Raw genomic sequence first — 18,209 nt, forward strand, 5'->3', positions numbered from 1 at the left:
AAGGCTGGATTGCATCTATTTCAATGCAAGGAGTCTTACTAGTAAGGCAAATGAATTGAGGGCATTGATTAGCACATGGGATTATGATATTATTGCTATCACAGAGACATGGTTGAGGGAGGGACAGGACTGGCAGCTCAATATTCCAGGGTATAGAATCTTCAGGCATGACAGGGGAGGGGGTAAAAAAGGAGGTGGCATTGCACTGTTGATCAAGGAGTCAATTACTGCAGTAAGGAGGGATGATATATTAGAAGGTTCCTCAAATGAGGCCATTTTGGTAGTACTTAAAAACAAAAAGGGGGCAATCACTTGGCTGGGTGTGTACTACAGGCCTCCAAACAGTCAGGAAGAGATAGAGGAGCAGATATGTAGGCAAATATCAGAGGTGTAAAAATAATAGGGTAATAATAGTAGGGGATTTCAACTTCCCCAATATTAACTGGGATAGTCTTAGTGCAAAAGGCTTAAAGGGGACGGAATTCTTAAAATGCATACAGTCGAGCTTTTTGAGCCATAATGTAGAAAGTCCGACAAGAGAAGGGGCAGTACTGGACCTAATCCCAGGGAATGAAGACGGACAAGTGGTAGAACTGTCAGTGGGGGAATATTTTGGGGATAGTGACTATAACTCTGTAAGACTTAAGGTAGTTATGGAAAAGGACAGAGATGAACTGGAAATAAAGATATTGAATTGGGGGAAGGCCGATTTCAATATGATAAAACAGAATCTGGCCAAAGTGGACTGGGAGCAGCTACTTGTAGGAAAGTCTACATCACATTAGTGGGAGTTATTCAAAGAGGAAATAGTGAGAGTTCAGAGCCAACATGTACACATTAAGGTGAAGGGTTGGACCAACAGGTCCAGGGAACCCTGGATGTCAAGGGAGAAAGAGGATTGGATCAGGAAAAAAAAGAACAAAGAACAGTACAGCACAGGAACAGGCCATTCAGCCCTCCAAGCCTGTGCCGATCTTGATGTCTGCCTAAACTAAAACCTTCTGCTCTTCCGGGGACCGTATCCCTCTATTCCCATCCTATCCATAAAAGGAGGCTTACAGCAGATCCCAAGTGCTGAAAACAGCGGAGGCACCAGAGGAGTATAGAAAGTGTAGGGTGGCACTTAAAAAAGTAATTAAGAGAGCGAAGAGGGGACATGAAAAAAACACTTGGGGGCAAGATAAAGGAAAATCCTAAGGCATTTTATAAGTATATTAAGGGTAAGAGGATAACCAGGGAAAGAGTAGGGCCCGTTAGGGACCAACGTAGCAATCTTTGTGTGGAGCCGGAGGACATAGGTGAGGTTTAAATGATTATTTTTCATCGGTGTTCACTATGGAGAAGGACGATGTAGTTGTAGAGATCAGGGAGGGGGATTTTGATATACTTGAACATATTAACATTGAAAGGGAGTAAGTATTAGCTGTTTTACTGGGCTTAAAAGTGGATAAATCCCCAGGCCCAGATGAGATGTATCCCAGGCTGTTATGTGAGGCAAGGGAGGAGATAGCAGGGGCTTTGACACAAATTTTCAAATCCTCTCTGGCCACAGGAGAGGTACCAGAGGACTGGAGGACAGAATATTAGAAAAAATTCTGAGGGACAGGATTAATCTCCACTTGGAGAGCAGGGATTAATCAGGATAGTCAGCATGGCTTTGTCAGGGGGAGATAATGTCTAACTAACTTGATTGAAATTTTTGAGAAGGTGACTAGATGCGCAGATGAGGGCAAAGCAGTAGATTTAGTATACATGGATTTCAGTAAGGCTTTTGGTAAGGTCCCGCATGAGAGTTTGGTTAAGAAGGTAAGACCCCATGGGAACCAGGGCAATTGGGCAAAATGGATCTAAAATTGGTTTAGTGGCAGGTGGCAGCGGGTAATGGTCGAGGGTTGTTTTTGCGATTGGAAGTGTGTGACCAGTGGTGTACCACAGGGATCGATGCTGGGACTGTTGCTGTTTGTAGTGTACATTAATGATTTAGACGTGAATATAGGAGGTATGATTCGTAAATTTGCAGACAACACGAAAATTGGTGGTGTTGTAAATAGTGAGGAGGAAATTCTTAGATTACAGGGAGATATAGATGGGCTGGTAAGATGGGCGGAGCAGTGGCAAAAGGAATTTAATTCTGAGAAGTGTGAGGTGATGCATTTTGGGAGGAATAACAAGGCAACGGAATATACAATGGATGTTAGGACCCGAGGATGTACAGGATGTCAGAGGGACCTTGGTGTACTTGTCCATAGATCACTGAAGACAGCAGCACAGGTAGATAAAGTGATTAGGAAGGCATATGGGATACTTGCCTTTATTAGCTGAGGCATAGAATATAAGAGCAGGGAGGTTATGATGGAGCTGTATAAAATGCTAGTTAGGCCACAGCTGGAGTACTGTGTACAGTTCTGGTCGCCACACTATAGGAAGGATGTGATTGCACTGGAGAGGGTGCAGAGGAGATTCACCAGGATGTTGCTTGGGCTGGAGCATTTCAGCTATGAAGAGAGACTGAAAAGGCTAGGGTTGTTTTCCTTGGAGCAGAGAAGGCTGAGGGGGGGACGTGATTGAAGTGTACAAGATTATGAGGGGCATTGATTGATTAGATAGGAAGAGACTTTTTCCCTTAGCGGAGTGGTCAATAACCAGGGGGCATAGATTTAGGGTACGGGGTAGGAGGTTTAGAGGGATTTGAGGAAATACTTTTTCACCCAGCGGGTGGTTGGAATCTGGAACACACTGCCTGAAGAGGTGGTGGAGGCAGGAACCCTCACAACATTTAACAAGTACTTAGAAGAGTACTTGAAACGCCAGAGCATACAAGACTACGGGCCAAGTGCAGGAATATGGGATTAGAATAGTTGGGTGCTGGATGACTGGTACAGACACGATGGGCTGAAGGGCCTGTTTCTGTGCTGTTAAACCCTATGACTATGACGTAAGGGTGGAAACAGTAGAAGTACTGGCCATAATGTTCCAATCCTCCTTAAATATGGGGGTGGTGCCAAAGCACTGGAGAATTGCAAATGTTACACCGTTGTTCACAAAAGGTTTAAGGACAAGCCCAGCAATGGCACACCAGTCAGTTTAACCTCAGTGGTGGGAAAGCTTTTAGAAATGATAACCCAGGACAAAATTAACAGTCACTTGACAAGTGTAGATTAATTAAGGAAAGCCAACATAGATTTGCTAAAGGCAGATTGTGTTTAACTAACTTGATTGAGTATTTTCATGAGGTAACAGAGAGGATTGATAAGGGTACTGTGGTTGATGTAGTGTACGTGGGCTTCCACAAGGTGTTTGATAAAGTACCACATAGTAGACTTGCCAACAAAGCTGACACCCATGAATAAAAGACACAGTGGCAGCATAGGTACCAAGTTGTCTGAATGGCAGGAAACAAAGATTAGTGGTGAACAATTGTTTTTCAGATTGGAGGAAGGTGTACAGTAGGGTTCCCCAAGAGTAGGTACCAGGACCACTGCTTTTTTTGATATACTTGGGTGTACAGGCCACAATTTAAAAATTTGCAAATGACACAAAACTTGTTAGTATTGTGAATTGTGAGGAGGATAGTAATAAACTTCAAGAGGACACAGACAGGCTGGTGGAATGGGTGGACACGTGGCAGGTGAAATTTATTGCAGAGAAGTGTGAAGTGATGCATTTTGGTAGGAAGAACGAGGAGAGGCAACATAAAATAAAAGGTGTGAAGGTAGTAATCTCTGGATTACTCCCAGTGTCATGCGCTCACGAGAGTAGAAATAGGAAGATAGGGAGGATCAATGCGTGGCTTGAAACATGGTGCAGGAGGGAGAGCTTCAGATCCTTGGGGTATTGGGACCAGTTCTGGGTCGGAAGGCACCTATTCAAAAGGGATAGGTTGCACCTCAACAGGACTCACCTCGCGGGGAAGGTTCATTAGTGCATTGGGGAGGGTTTAAATTAAATTGGCAGGGGGTGGGTACCATCATATTGAAGTAGAAAGGAGGAATAAAGTGCAGAATGTGAGAGTGTTGGACAAATACTAGAGAAGGAAAGAGTTCCAAATTAGATAGGAGAAGACTGAGAAGGACTATGAGGAATACAAAGACAGGATTACAAGGCATGTATGTAAATACACAAAGTGTGGTGAATAAGATTGGTGAGTTACAAGCGTTATGACTGACCACTCCAGTTAAAGCCCCCAGTCAAAATATACGATTCTGATTGTGGTGGGAGAAATGCACTGTTTATTCAATCCCGTTGCTCCACAGATCGCCTAACATATCATTTTAAACTTTCCAAATTAAAGAAAGACCCTGCCAAATTGTACTATCTATTAACCCCCGAATGAGGCTAACCAAACCAGGTGTCTTTCAAACAACAAATTAACTGTTTAATTAAAAAAACTAAATTCTTAAGCACTATGAAGATATAAACAACATTTAAAATAGAAAAAATTAGAGTCCTTGCAAATCTGCAGTCCAATGTTGCTTGAAGTCCTCACAGCCATCCGATGGGGAAAAAAAAGGTTCTTCCACAGTGGAACAGTCTGTGTCTAATACCATCAGTAGGTGATGCTTTCCTTCTCCAGCGAATTTCAACAAGTAACAGCTTGCAAACACTGCTTCTCTTTTCACAGATGCTGCAAAACCTGCTGAGTGGTTCCAGCATTTCTTGTTTTTATTTCAGATTTCCAGCATCCGCAGTATTTTGCTTTTATTTCAGTAGAATCAATCTGACTTTAGAGTTTTTGAGGGATAAAAGATTGCCACAGTCTAACTTCCCTTCCTTCAGTTTAAATTGCCAGACATCTCTGTTTTGGCTTGACTATTTGTAGAATTTTGAGATAATAATAATTAAACAGATAAAAATCCTATTCCTTCAGTATAAATGGCTGAGAGCTCTTTTTTCAGGTGCTAAACACCACAGCTGTCTGTCTGTGTGTGTCCTCTGTTAGAACAAACTGTCTTCAACTAAAAGCCGGTTCAAAATTGAATTGTAACAAATGTATTGCTTGATACTCAGTCCCAGTAGCTGTACCTATGGTAATGAGAATGCACCCTTTGAATCGCAGTCTCCAAATGGTTGTATCCAACGGCAACCGAAAATGCATTTTCTCTAACTCCTGAGGCTTGCTGCCTCTTAAAGCAGCACTGATCCTCTGCAAGCCTTCATTTAAGGGCGAGAAACTGGAGTCCGACACTAGCGTTCTGGAGTTAAACAAAGGTAATTACATAGGTATGGGGACAGATTTGGCCCTAGTGGACTGTGCAGGAAGACGAAAAGGTAGGACAGTTGATGAGCCCTGGCAGATGTTTAAGGAGATATTCAATTCCTCCCAACTAAAATATATTCCAGAGAGGAAGAAAGATTCTAAGAGGGAGAAAGAACATCCATGGCTAAGCAAGGAAGTTAAGGATAACATAAAGACAAAAACTAAGGCATACCATATTGCAAAGGCCAGTGGCAGGCTGGAAGATTGGGAAACTTTTAAAGGTCAACAAAGGGTTACTAAAAAGTAATAAAAAGAGCAAAGGTAAATTATGAAAGAAAACTAGGTCAAAATATAAAAACGGATAGCAAAAGCTTCTATAAGTATATAAAAGGTAAGAGAGTAGCTAAAGTGAATGATGGTCCTTTGGAGAATGAGACTGGGGAGTTAATAGAGGGGAGCACTGAAATGGCGGAGACACTAAATCAGTATTTTGCCTCAGTTTTCATGGTGGAGGACACTAGTACCATCCCAATAGTAACAGGTAATGCAGAGGTTATAGAAAGAGAGGAACTTAGAAAAATCATCATCACTAGGGAAAAGGTACTGAGCAAACTATTGGGATTGAAGGCAGATAAGTTCCCAGGGCCTGATGGCCTACATCCTAGGATCTTAAAGGAAGTGGCAGCGGAGATAGTGGATCCATTGGTTATAATATTCCAAAATTCCCTGGATGCAGGAAAGGTGCCAGTGGATTGGAAAAAAGCTAATATAACACCCTTATTCAAAAAGGGAGGGAGGCAGAAAGTAGGAAACTACAGACCAGTTAGGTTAACATCTGTCGTTGGGAAATTGTTAGAATCCATTATTAAAGAAGTAATAACAGGACATTTAGAAAGTCAAAACGTGATCCATCAGAGTCAGCATGGTTTTATGAAGGGTAAATCGTGTTTGACTAATTTGCTAGAGTTCTTCGAAGCTGTAACAAGCAAAGTGGATAATGGGGATCCTGTAGATGTAGTATATCTAGACTTCCAGAAGGCATTTGATAAGGAGCTGCAAAAAATGTTAATACACAAGGTAAGATCACATGGGGTTAGGGGCAATTTATTAGCTTGGATAGAGGAATGGCTAATCAACAGAAAACAGAGAGTCAGCATAAATAGGTCTTTTTCTGGTTGGCAGAATGTAACTAGTTGGGTGCCACAGGGTTCGGTCCTTGGGCCCAACTATTTACAATATATATTAATGACTTGGATGCAGGGATAGAAGGTACTATAGCCAAATTTGCGGATGACACTAAAATAGGTGGGATAGTAAGTTGCAATAGAGAAATAAGAAATTTACAAATGGATATAGATAGGTTAGGTGAATGGGCCAAAATTTGGCAGATGGAGTTTAACGTGGATAAGTGTGAGGTTATCCATTTTGGTCGGAAGAATAGAAAGGCAAATTATTATCTAAATGGAGAGAAACTTCAGAATGCTTTGGTGCAGAGGTATCTGGGTGTCCTCGTGCATGAATCGCAGAAAACTAGTATTCAGGTACAGCAGGTAATAAGGAAGGCAAATGGAATTTTGACATTTATTGCTAAAGGAATAGAATATAAAAGTAGGGAAGTGTTGCTGCAACTGTACAAGGCATTAGTGAGAATGCACCTGGAGTATTGTGTACAGTTTTGGTCCCCTTACTTGAGGAGGGATGTAGTTGCATTGGAGGCAGTTCAGAGGAGGTTCACTAGATTGATTCCAGAGATGAGGGGTTTGTCTTATGAAGAGAGATTGAGCAGTTTAGGCCTTTACTCTCTTGAGTTTAGAAGAATGAGAGGAGATCTAATTGAGTTATATAAGATGATTAAGGGGATTGACAAAGTAGACGTAGAGAGGATGTTTCCTCTTGTGGGGCAATCTCGAACGAGAGGTCATTGTTTTAGGATAAGGGGTAGCAGATTTAAAGGGTCGTGAGTCTGTGGAATTCAATACCCCAGAGTGCGGTGGATGTCTGGACATTGAGTAAATTTGAGGAGATAGTCAGACTTTTAATTAGTAAAGGGTTGAAGGGTTATGGAGAACGGGCAGGAAAGTGGAGTTGAGGCCGAGATGAGATCAGCCATGATTGTATTGAATGGTGGAGCAGACTCGAGGGGCTGAATTGCCTACTCCTGCTCCTAGCGCTTATGACCATAAGCTTTAAAGGTACACCGCATATTCCGTGGGGGGGTGGGGGGGGGAACTATCGGATCATGACACAAGCACAAATAGCACTAAGTGAATATGATGTCATGGCAATAACAGAAGCATGGCTTAAAAATGGTGAGGATTGGAGGTTTAATGTACAATGATAGAAAGCATTCAGAAAATATAGAGAAGGAAAAAAGGGAGTCCTGATTAGGGAAGACATTGTAGTGTTGGAAAGAGGGGGTGTCCTTGAGGGGGCAAGGACAGAATCTATTTGGTTAGAATTGCGAAGCAAAGAGTATGATCACACTACTAAGGGTATTCTATTGCCCTCCAAATAGTGAGAGAGCGATCGAGGAGCAAATCTGCAGGGAAATCACAGAGATGTGGAAGAACTGTAGAGTGGTGATACTGAGGGACTTTAATTACCAAAGTATCACTTGGGATATATTAGAGTCAAGGGAAAGGAGGGGGCGAAATCTCTGAAATATGCTCGGGAGAATTTCCTTGATCAGTATATTCTTGGCTCAACTAGAAAGAAGGCATTGCTGGACCAAGTATCTGTGGGGAGCACTTTGGTAACAGTGATCATCATATAAGATTTAGCCTCATAATGCAGAACAGCAAGAAACGATATAAGATAGACTGTCTAGTTGGAAGAAGTCTAATTTCAATGCGATAAGAAGGTATCTAGCCCAGATAAAATGGAATCAAAGACTGACAGGAACAATGGGTTATCTTTAAGACAGAGATGCTTCAGGTACAGGCTAGGTAGAAATCAACAAGGCGAAAGGTAGGAGAACCAAAAACAGGGCTGCTTAGATGAAGAAGGAGATAGAGATTATGATGAAACAAAAAATAAAGAGGTGTAGGATGCATGTCAGGTGAATCCTTCAAGAGAGAACCAGGCTAAATACAATGAGTTGAGAGCGGAGTTGAAGAGGAAAATGAGACTGTCAGACAGAATATGAGAATAGAATGGCAGTCAACATAAAAGGGAACCCAAAAATCTTCTACTGGCATGTAAATAGTAAGTGGGGCCTATTAGGGACAAAGAAGGTGTTATATGCTTCGTAGCACAGGGCAAAGCTAGAATACTTAGTGAGCACTTTGTTTTGGTGTTTACTAAGAGGAATTTGACAAAATATTGGTAGAAGTTGAGAGAATAGAGACAATGAATAGGGAAAAAATTGAGAGGGAGGAAGTACTGGAAAGGCTGGCTATGCTTAGGGTAGATAAGCCACCTGGTCTGGATGGCTTGTAACCCAGGTTGCTAAAGGAAGTGGGGATGGATTTAGCGGAAGGGTTTGCCATAATCTTCCAAATGTTCCCTAGATATGGGAAGTGCCAGACGATTGGAGTGGCAAATGTGATATCCTGATTCAAGAAAGGGTGTAAGGCCAGTTCTAGCAACTACAGGCTAGTTAGTTTGCCGTCAGTGGCAGATAAGGTTTCAGAACAATAACCAGGGAAAAAAATCAACAGGTACTTGGAGAGGTTTGAGTTAATTAAGGACAGCCAGCACAGATTTGTAAAAGGCAGATCATGCTTGCGTAATCTAATTGAATTTTTTGGTGAAGTAACAGAGAAAGTTGATGAAGGGAATGTGGTAGATGTGGTCTATATGAATTTTAAGAAAATGTTTGATAAAGTACCATATAACAGGCTGGTAACCAAAATTGAGGCTCATGGAATAGGAGGGTTAGTGCCCAAATGGATAAAAATTAACTTAAGGACAGAAAACAGCACATTGTGGTAAATGGTTTTTTTTCAAACTGGAGGATGGTAGACGGTGGTGTTTCCCAAGGGTCAGTGCTAGGACCACTGCTTTTATTTGCCATATATAAATGACTTGGATATTGGAATACAGAGTAGAATTTCAAAATTTGCCAGTGGCAAACAGTAAGGATGATGTGAACCGGACATAGATAGGCTAGCAGAATGGGCAGGCAAGTGGCAGATGGAATTTAATACTGACAGGTGTGAGGAGATGCATTTTGCCAGATGGGATAGGGTGTGGCAATATAGATTTAAAGGCATAGTCCTAAAGATGTACAGGAACAGAGGGACCTTGGGGTGCATGTTCATTGATCTTTGATGGTGGCAGGACATATTGAGAGAGTGGTTAGCAAAGCATATGGGATCTTGGGCTTCATAAATAGAGGCATTGAGTACAAAAGCAGGGAAGTTATGCTGAACCTTTATAATGCTCTGGTTAGGCCCCAACTAGAATATTGCATCCAGTTCTGGTCACCACATTTCAGGAAGGATGTGAGGGTCCTTGAGAGGGTGTAGAGGAGATTTACCAGAATGATTCCAGGGGTGGGGGATTTTAGTTACAAGGTTAAGTTGGAAAAGCTGGGGTTGTTCTCCTTAGAACAAAGGAGATTGAAGGGAGATTTTAATAGAGGTATACAAGATGATAACAGGCTTAGATAAGTTAGAAAAGGAAAAACTAATGGTACAAGGACTAGGAGAGACAGATTGAATGTTTTGGGCAAGAGATGCAAGAGGAATTCATATTCCTCTTTTTTTTTACACAGCAGGTGCGAATGACCTGGAACTCGCTGCCCACAAGAGTGGTGGAAGCAGAGACATTGATTTCAAAAGGAAATTGCATGGCCACTTGAAGGGAATAAACTTGCAGACTATGGGGATCGAGTGGGGGAGTGGGATTGACCGGATAGCTCGATGGAGAGCCAGCATGGACTTGATGGGCCGAATGGTCTCCTTCTGTGCCATAAATGAATCTATGACTCTATAACCAGAGATAAGGACATCATTCAGAAGATAAAAGAAGTCAAATGAAGATGGGCTGGGCATGTTGGTCATTGAAATGATAACAGATGAACAAGAAGGCTAATGGAGTGGCAGCCAAGAACAGGAAAAAGAAGGGGAGACTGAGAAGAAGATGGAGAGATAACATCATATCATACCTAGAAAACACATGGGCAAGAAGAGCAAGGGATAGAGATAAATGGAAAAGGCTTGAGGAGGGCTATAGTGCATGACCACAGCCTAAAGATGATGATGATGAGAATGGAGATGTTGTCCTTCAGTTTGGGAAGCTAAGAACATAAAAAGGATTGTTAAAAGTACTTTAGCTGCCAAAACACTGGCTCTTGTGGAGACAGTGGATATGGGATTCGACTTCTCATATTTTAAGTGAGCTTCTGTTCAATGCTTGTACTGAATATAGCATACCCATTGACCGCAGCCTCACAGCTCCAGCGACCCAGGTTCGATTCTGGGTACTGCCTGTGCGGAGTTTGCAAGATCTCCCTGTGACCGTGTGGGTTTTCGCCGGGTGCTCCGGTTTCCTCCCACAGCCAAAGACTTGCAGGTTGACAGGTGGAGGTGTTGGGCATCTTGCAAAGCATTAAGGTAGATAAGTCCCCAGGGCCTGATGGGATCTGAGGGAGGCAAGGGAAGAAATTGCTGGGGCCTTGACAGAAATCTTTGTATCCTCATTGGCTACGGGTGAGGTCCCAGAGGACTGGAGAATAGCCAATGTTGTTCCTTTGTTTAAGAAGGGTAGCAAGGATAATCCAGGAAATTATAGGCCAGTGAGCCTTACGTCAGTGGTAGGAAAATTATTAGAGAGGGTTCTTCGGGACAGGATTTACTCCCATTTGGAAACAAATGAACTTATGAGCGAGAGGCAGCATGGTTTTGTGAAGGGGAGGTCGTGTCTCACTAACTTGATTGAGTTTTTTGAGGAAGTGACGAAGATGATTGATGAAGGAAGGGCAGTGGATGTTATCTATATGGACTTCAGTAAAGCCTTTGACAAGGTCCCTCATGGCAGACTGGAACAAAAGATGAAGTCACATGGGATCAGAGGTGAGCTGGCAAGGTGGATACAGAACTGGGTCGGTCATAGAAGACAGAGAGTAGCAGTGGAAGGGTGCTTTTCTGAATGGAGGGCTGTGACTAGTGGTGTTCCGCAGGGATCTGTGCTGGGACCTTTGCTGTTTGTTGTATATATAAATGATTTGGAGGAAAATGTAGCTGGTCTGATTAGTAAGTTTGCGGACGACACAAAGGTTGGTGGAGTTGCGCATAGTGATGAGGATTGTCAGAGGATACAGCAGGATATAGATCGGTTGGAGACTTGGGTGGAGAAATGGCAGATGAAGATTAATCCGGACAAATGTGAGGTAATGCATTTTGGAAGGTCTAATGCAGGTGGGAGGTATACAGTAAATGGCAGAACCCTTAGGAGTATTGACAGGCAGAGAGATCTAGGCGTACAGGTCCACAGGTCACTGAAAGTGGCAACGTAGGTGGATAAGGTAGTCAAGAAGGCATACGGCATGCTTGCCTTCATCGGTCGGGGCATAGAATATAAAAATTGGCAAGTCATCACTTAGAATATTGCGTGCAATTCTGGTCGCCACACTACCAGAAGGATGTGGAGGTTTTGGAGAGGGTACAGAAGAGATTTACCAGGATGTTGCCTGGTCTGGAGCGCATTAGCTATGAGGATAAACTCGGATTGTTTTCACTGAAATGACGGAGGTGGAGGAGCGACATGATAGAGGTTTACAAAGTTATGAGTGGCATGGACAGAGTGGATAGTCAGAAGCTTTTTCCCAGGGTGGAAGAGTCAGTTACTAGGGGACATAGGTTTAAGGTGCGAGGGACAAAGTTTAGAGGGGATGTGCGAGGCAAGTTCTTTGCACAGAGGGTAGTGAGTGCCTGGAACTTGCTACCGGGGGAGGTGGTGGAAGTAGGTACGATAGCGACGTTTCAGAGGCATCTTGACAAATACATGAATAGGATGGGAATAGAGGGATATGGGCCCTGGAAGTGCAGAAGATTTTAGTTTAGGCAGGCATCAAGATCGGCGCAGGCTTGGAGGGCTGAATGGCCTGTTCCTGTGCTGTACTGTTCTTTGTTCTTTGATAGGTAAATTGGCCATTATAAATTGCCCCTAGTATAGGTAGGTGGGGATGTGAGAAGGTAATGGGATTAATGTAGGATTAGTATAAATGGGTGGTTGATGGTCGGCACAGACTCGGTGGGCTGAAGACCGGTGGGGGGGGGGTGGTATTGAAATGGCCAGCAACCGGAAGCTTGGGGTCACGCTTACGGATTGAGCAGAGGTTTTCCGCAAAGCGGTCACCCAATCTGCGTTTGGTCTCACCAATGTAGAGGAGACCACATTGTGAGCAGTTGAGTACAGTATACTTAATTGAAAGAAGTACAAGTAAATCGCTGCTTCACCTGAAAGGAGTGTTTGGGGCCTTGGATAGTGAGGAGAGAGGAGGTAAATGGGCAGGTATTACACCTCCTGCGATTGCAGGGGAAGGTGCTGTGGGAAGGGGATGAGGCGGTGGGGGTAATGGAGGAGTGAACGAGGGTGTCATGGAGGGAACGATCCCTTCGGAATGCTGTCAGGTGAGGGGAGGGGAAGATGCGTTTGGTAATGGCATCACGCTGGACGTGGCAGAAATGGCAGAGGATGATCCTTTGGATATGGAGGCTGGTGGTGTGGAACCCTGTTGTGGTTCTGGGAGGGAGGGGAAGGGGTGAGGGTAGAGGTGCGAGAAATGGGCCGGACATGGCTGAGGGCCCTGTCAAACACAATGTGGGGGAATCCTTGGTTGAGGAAAAAGGAAAAAAGTTGCTGGCCATTTCAACACCCCCCCCTGCTCTCATGCTCACATCTCTATCCTGGGATTGCTGCAGTGTTCCAACGAACATCAACGCAAGCTCAAGGAACAACACCTCATTTACCGATTAGGCACACTACAGCCTGCCGGACTGAACATTGAGTTCAGTAATTTCAGAGCATGACGGGTCCCCCTTTTTATGCTTAGTCATTTTTTTCTTTTTCCTTTTTTATTTGGTTGTTTTATTTTAGGTTTTTCAGTTTGTTTAGTTTGTTTCCATTGTGCCTACCCACCGTTTTTTTAATATGTTTTTTTATGTTAGTGCTTGGAGTGCTCTGTGCTTTACAGTCATTCACACCCTCTCTATACTAACGCTTTGTCTTTCAGCACACCATTAACATACTGTTTGCCTTTGTTCCATGACCTGCTGGTCAGTTATTCTCTGTGACCCTGTCCTATCAACACACCTTCTCCTTTGTTATCTCTTGCCCTAACCCTGCTTTACTTGCTTAAAACCTCTTACATTTCTAATATTTGTCAGTTCTGAAGAAGGGACATTGAACTGAAACATTAACTCTGCTTCTCTCTGCACAGATGCTGCCAGACCTGCTGAGTATTTCCAGCATATTTTTTTTTAGATTTTAGATTTAGAGATACAGCACTGAAACAGGCCCTTCGGCCCACCGAGTCTGTGCCGACCATTAACCACCCATTTATACTAATCCTACACTAATCCCATATTCCTACCACATCCTCACCTGTCCCTATTTCTTGTTTTTATTTCAGATTTCCAGCATCTGCAATATTTTGCTTTTATGCAAGTATTTCAATGTCTTGGGCTTCTTTGTGAAATCAGAATACTGAGTTAAAACAGCTGTGTGAAGCTATTTGAAGGAAAGTCATTCATCCACATCTTTAGGGTCTGGGACATGTTTTAATCACTTTTTTTAGTAATAGAGTGATTAAAGAGCTTAAGTGAGCTATATAACCACAGTGACAGAATCACTGGGAGAGATTGAAGACATCATTGTGTCTTCTTGGCTCCATGTTATCTGAGGTCTGCTTTGTGTATCGTTTAATCAAAATTTAGTGTTAGTAGGCAAGAAATATAGAGATCAAAGGGTAGAATGATATTAGTGTTTTGAATGAACCACTGTTTGTTAAAATCATGCTACAGTTGCGAAGTATGATACCTGAGTTCTTATAGCAAATTGTGAACTCAATAATACAGAATCATATAATTAAATGTAATCGTGCAGTATGAATTGACTGAGTACTAATGTTAGATTGTGAAAAATGAGCTTGTTAAAGACAAATATCTAATTCTGTGTTTGTTACAACTGATGTCTGTATTTAAAATAATGAACTTAATAGGAGTCATAGAGCCATTATGGCACAGAAGCAAGCCATTCGATCTAGGGAGTCCTGCTGGCTTTCTGTAGAGCAATCCAGTCAGTTCCATTCCCCCACTCTATCCTTGTCACCCTGCAATTTTATTTCCCTTAAGTGCCCATCCAAATTCATTTTGAAATCATTGATTGCCTCCGCTTCCATCACCCTCGTAGGCAGCGAGTGCCAGGCCATTACCCTCACTGCGTAAAAATGTTCTTCCTCTCATCCCCCTTGCATCTTTTTCCCAAAGCTGTGTTCCAGCTAATGGGATAAGTTTTTCTTTGTCTAACCTGTCATTTAAACCGGTCTTAATTTTGTACACCCCGATCAAATCTCCTCTCAATCTCCTTTGCTCCAAGGAGAACAACCCCAGCTTCTCCAATCTAAACTTGTATCTAAATTCCCTCATCCCTGGAACCATTCTGGTCTGCACCCTCTCAAGGACCCTCACATCCATCCTAATGTGTGGTGACCAGAACTGGATGAAATACTCTAGTTGTGGCCTAACAAGAGCTTTATACGGGTTCTGCATAGCTTCTCTCCTTTTGTGCTTAATGCATCTATTTATGAAGCACAAGATCCCATATGCTTTGCAATATGTCCTGCCACCTTCAAAGATTGATGCACATGCAACCCCATGTCACTCTGTTCCTGCACATTCTTTAGAACTGTGCCATTTGGTATATATTACCTATCCCTATTCCTTCTGTCAAAATGCATCACTTCACATTTGTCAGTAAATTTCATCTGCCACCTGTCTTCCCATTCTGCTAGCCTATCTATGTCCTGGTGCAGGCAATTCATATCATCCTCACTGTTTGTAACACCTCCAATTTGGTATCATTGGCAAATTTAAAAATTTTATTCTGTATTCCAATATCCAAGTCATTTATATATAGCAAAAAAAGCAGTGGTCCTCGCACTGACTCTTGGGGAACACCACTATCTACCATCCTCCAGTCTGAAAACAACCATTTACCGTGAATCACTGTTATCTGTCTTTAAGCCATTTTTTTTATCCAAGCTGACACTGACACTCCTATTCCATGAGCCTCAATTTTGTTAACCAGCCTTTAATGTCATACTTTGTCAAACACTTTCTTAAAATCCATATAGACCACATCCACCGCATTCCCTTCATCAACCTTCCTTGTTACCTTTTACAAATTCATGCTGGCTCTCCTTAATTAACTCAAACCTCTCCAAATGCCTGTTGATATTTTCCTGATTATTGTTTTTAAAGATTTACCCACCACTGATAGCCTGTAGTTACTGGGACTGTCCTTACACCCTTTCTTGAATAAGGATATCACATTTGCCACTCTCAAATCATCTGGCACCTTCCCCTCTAGGGAAAATTGGAAGATTATGACAATCTATCTCCACCCTCTTTCCTTTCGCAACCTGAGGTGCAAGCCATCTGGACCAAGTGACTTATACACTCTAAGCATAGCCAGCCTTTCCAGTGTATCCTGCCTGTCAATTCTGACCTTTATCGTTTACCTCTACCAGTTCCGCTTCTACTGATATTTTGTCAGCACCGTCTTCCTTAGTAAACACCAATACAAAGTACTCATTAAGTAATCTAGCCTTGCCCTGCACCTCTAAGCATATATCACCCTCTTTGTCCCTAATAGGAGTCACCCCACCTCTTAATACCCACTTAATATTTACTTACTGGTAGAAGATTTTTGGGTTCCGTTTCATGTTAAATGCCATTCTACTCACATTCTCTTTTTGCCAGTCTTATTTTCCTCTTCACTTCCCTTCTCACCATATTGTATTTGACCTCATTCTCACTTGAAGAACTCACCTGAAATGCATCATCAACCCTCTTTTTTTTCTTTCATCATTTTCTCTAGTTTCCTCATCATCCAAGGAATTCTGCTTTGTTTCTCCTACCTATTGCCCTTGTTGGAATGTACCTAGCCTGTACATGAAATATCTCACATTGTTCTGTTGTAGTTTTTCCTGTCAGTTTCTGGTTCCATTTTATCCTGGCTAAATCCCATCTAACCCATTGAAATTAGCCCTCTTCCAATCTCGATATTCAACCTTATTTTGTTCCTTGTTTTTCTGCATTACTAGTCTAAACCTTATAGGAACATTGGAGCACGAGTAGGCCATTCAGCCCATTGAGCCTACTCCACCATTCAATATGATCATGGCTGATCCAATGCCTTTTCCCCACACTATCCCCATATCCCTTTATGTCATTGGTATTTAGAAATCTGTCAATCTCTACTTTAAACATACTCAATGACTGAGTCTCCACAGACCTCTGAGGTAGAGAATTCCATTGATTTACAACCCTCTGAGTAAAGAAATTTCACCTCATCTAAGTGGCTTCCCCCTTATTTTGAAATTGTGTCCCCTGGTTCTGAATCCCCAACCAGGTGAAACATCTTACCTGCATCTACCCTGTCTATCCCTTTAAGTGATACGATGATCATTCTCACCCAAGTGTTCGCCCACAGAAACTTGGCCCACCTCATTTCCCAGCACCAGATCCAGCAATGTCTCTTTTTGAGTTGGGCTGAGAACATACTGATGAAGGAAGTTCTCCTAAATATATTTCAGAAATTCTTCCCCCTCCTTACCCTTTACTCTAAAATTATCCCAATCGATATTTGGGTAATTAAAGTCCCCCAATATTACCACTCTATACTTCTTGCATATCATCCCTACAGATTTGCTCCTCTGTCTCTTTCTGACAATTTGGAGGCCTGTAGAATTCACCCTAAAGCATGATCATACCACTCTTGCTTCTCAATTCTAACCAAATGGATTCTGACTTTGCCCTGTCAAGGACATTCTCTCTTTTCAACACTACAATGTATCCCCTAACCAGCACTGCCACCCCACCTCCCTTTTTCCTTCCCTATCTTTTCTGAACACTTTGTATTAAGCGCCCTGTCCTCACCATTTTTAAGCCACTTTTCTGTTATTGCCTTTACATCTTATTCCCACAGGGCTGTTTGTGCTTGTAGCTAAGCAACCTTATTCTTCACACTTTGTGCACTTACACACTTGCATTGTAAATCTGTTTTTGTATTCCTCCTATTCCTTCTTGGTCTGTTCCTATTGTTATGACCGACCCCTCCAATCAAAGTCCCCTATCAAAATATACGATTCTGATTGTGTTGGGAGAAACGCACTGTTAATTCAATCCCATCGCTCCACAGATTGCCTAACATATCATTTTAAACTTTCCAAATTAAAGAAAGACCCAGCCAAATTGTACCCTCTATTAACCCCCGAATGAAGCTAACCAAACCAGGTGCCTTTAAATCAACAAATTAACTGTCTAATTAGGAAAACTAAATTCTTAAACACTACTAAGATATAAACATTTAAAAATAGAAAAAATTAGAGTCCTTGCAGATTTACAGTCCTGCCGGATGTGGAACAGTCTAAGGTGGCTTGAAGTCCTCATAGCCATCCGATGGGGAAAAGAAAGGTTCTTCACAGTAGAACAGTCCGTAGTTTAATTCAGATGTCAAAATTGTTGCTCCTTCTCCAGCGATGAATTTCAACAACTTGCAAACACTTTTTAAAGAATCAATTTGGCTTTAGAATTTTTGAGGGATAAAAAGATTGTCACAGTCTCACTTCCCTTCCTTCAGTTTAAATTATCAGAGATCTCTGTTTTGGCTTGACATTTTAAAATTTTGAGAGAATAATAAATAAACAGACTAAATTCTCTTCCTTTAGTTTTAATGGTCTGAGAGCTCTCCTTTCAGGTGCTAACACACAGCAATCTGTTTCCTCTGTTAGAACAAGCTATTTTTCCACTATAAGCCAGTTCAAAATTAAATTGTAACAAAT

Source organism: Heterodontus francisci, chromosome 38 (assembly GCF_036365525.1).
Source record: "Heterodontus francisci isolate sHetFra1 chromosome 38, sHetFra1.hap1, whole genome shotgun sequence".
In the NCBI taxonomy this organism is placed as follows: Eukaryota; Metazoa; Chordata; class Chondrichthyes; order Heterodontiformes; family Heterodontidae; genus Heterodontus; species Heterodontus francisci.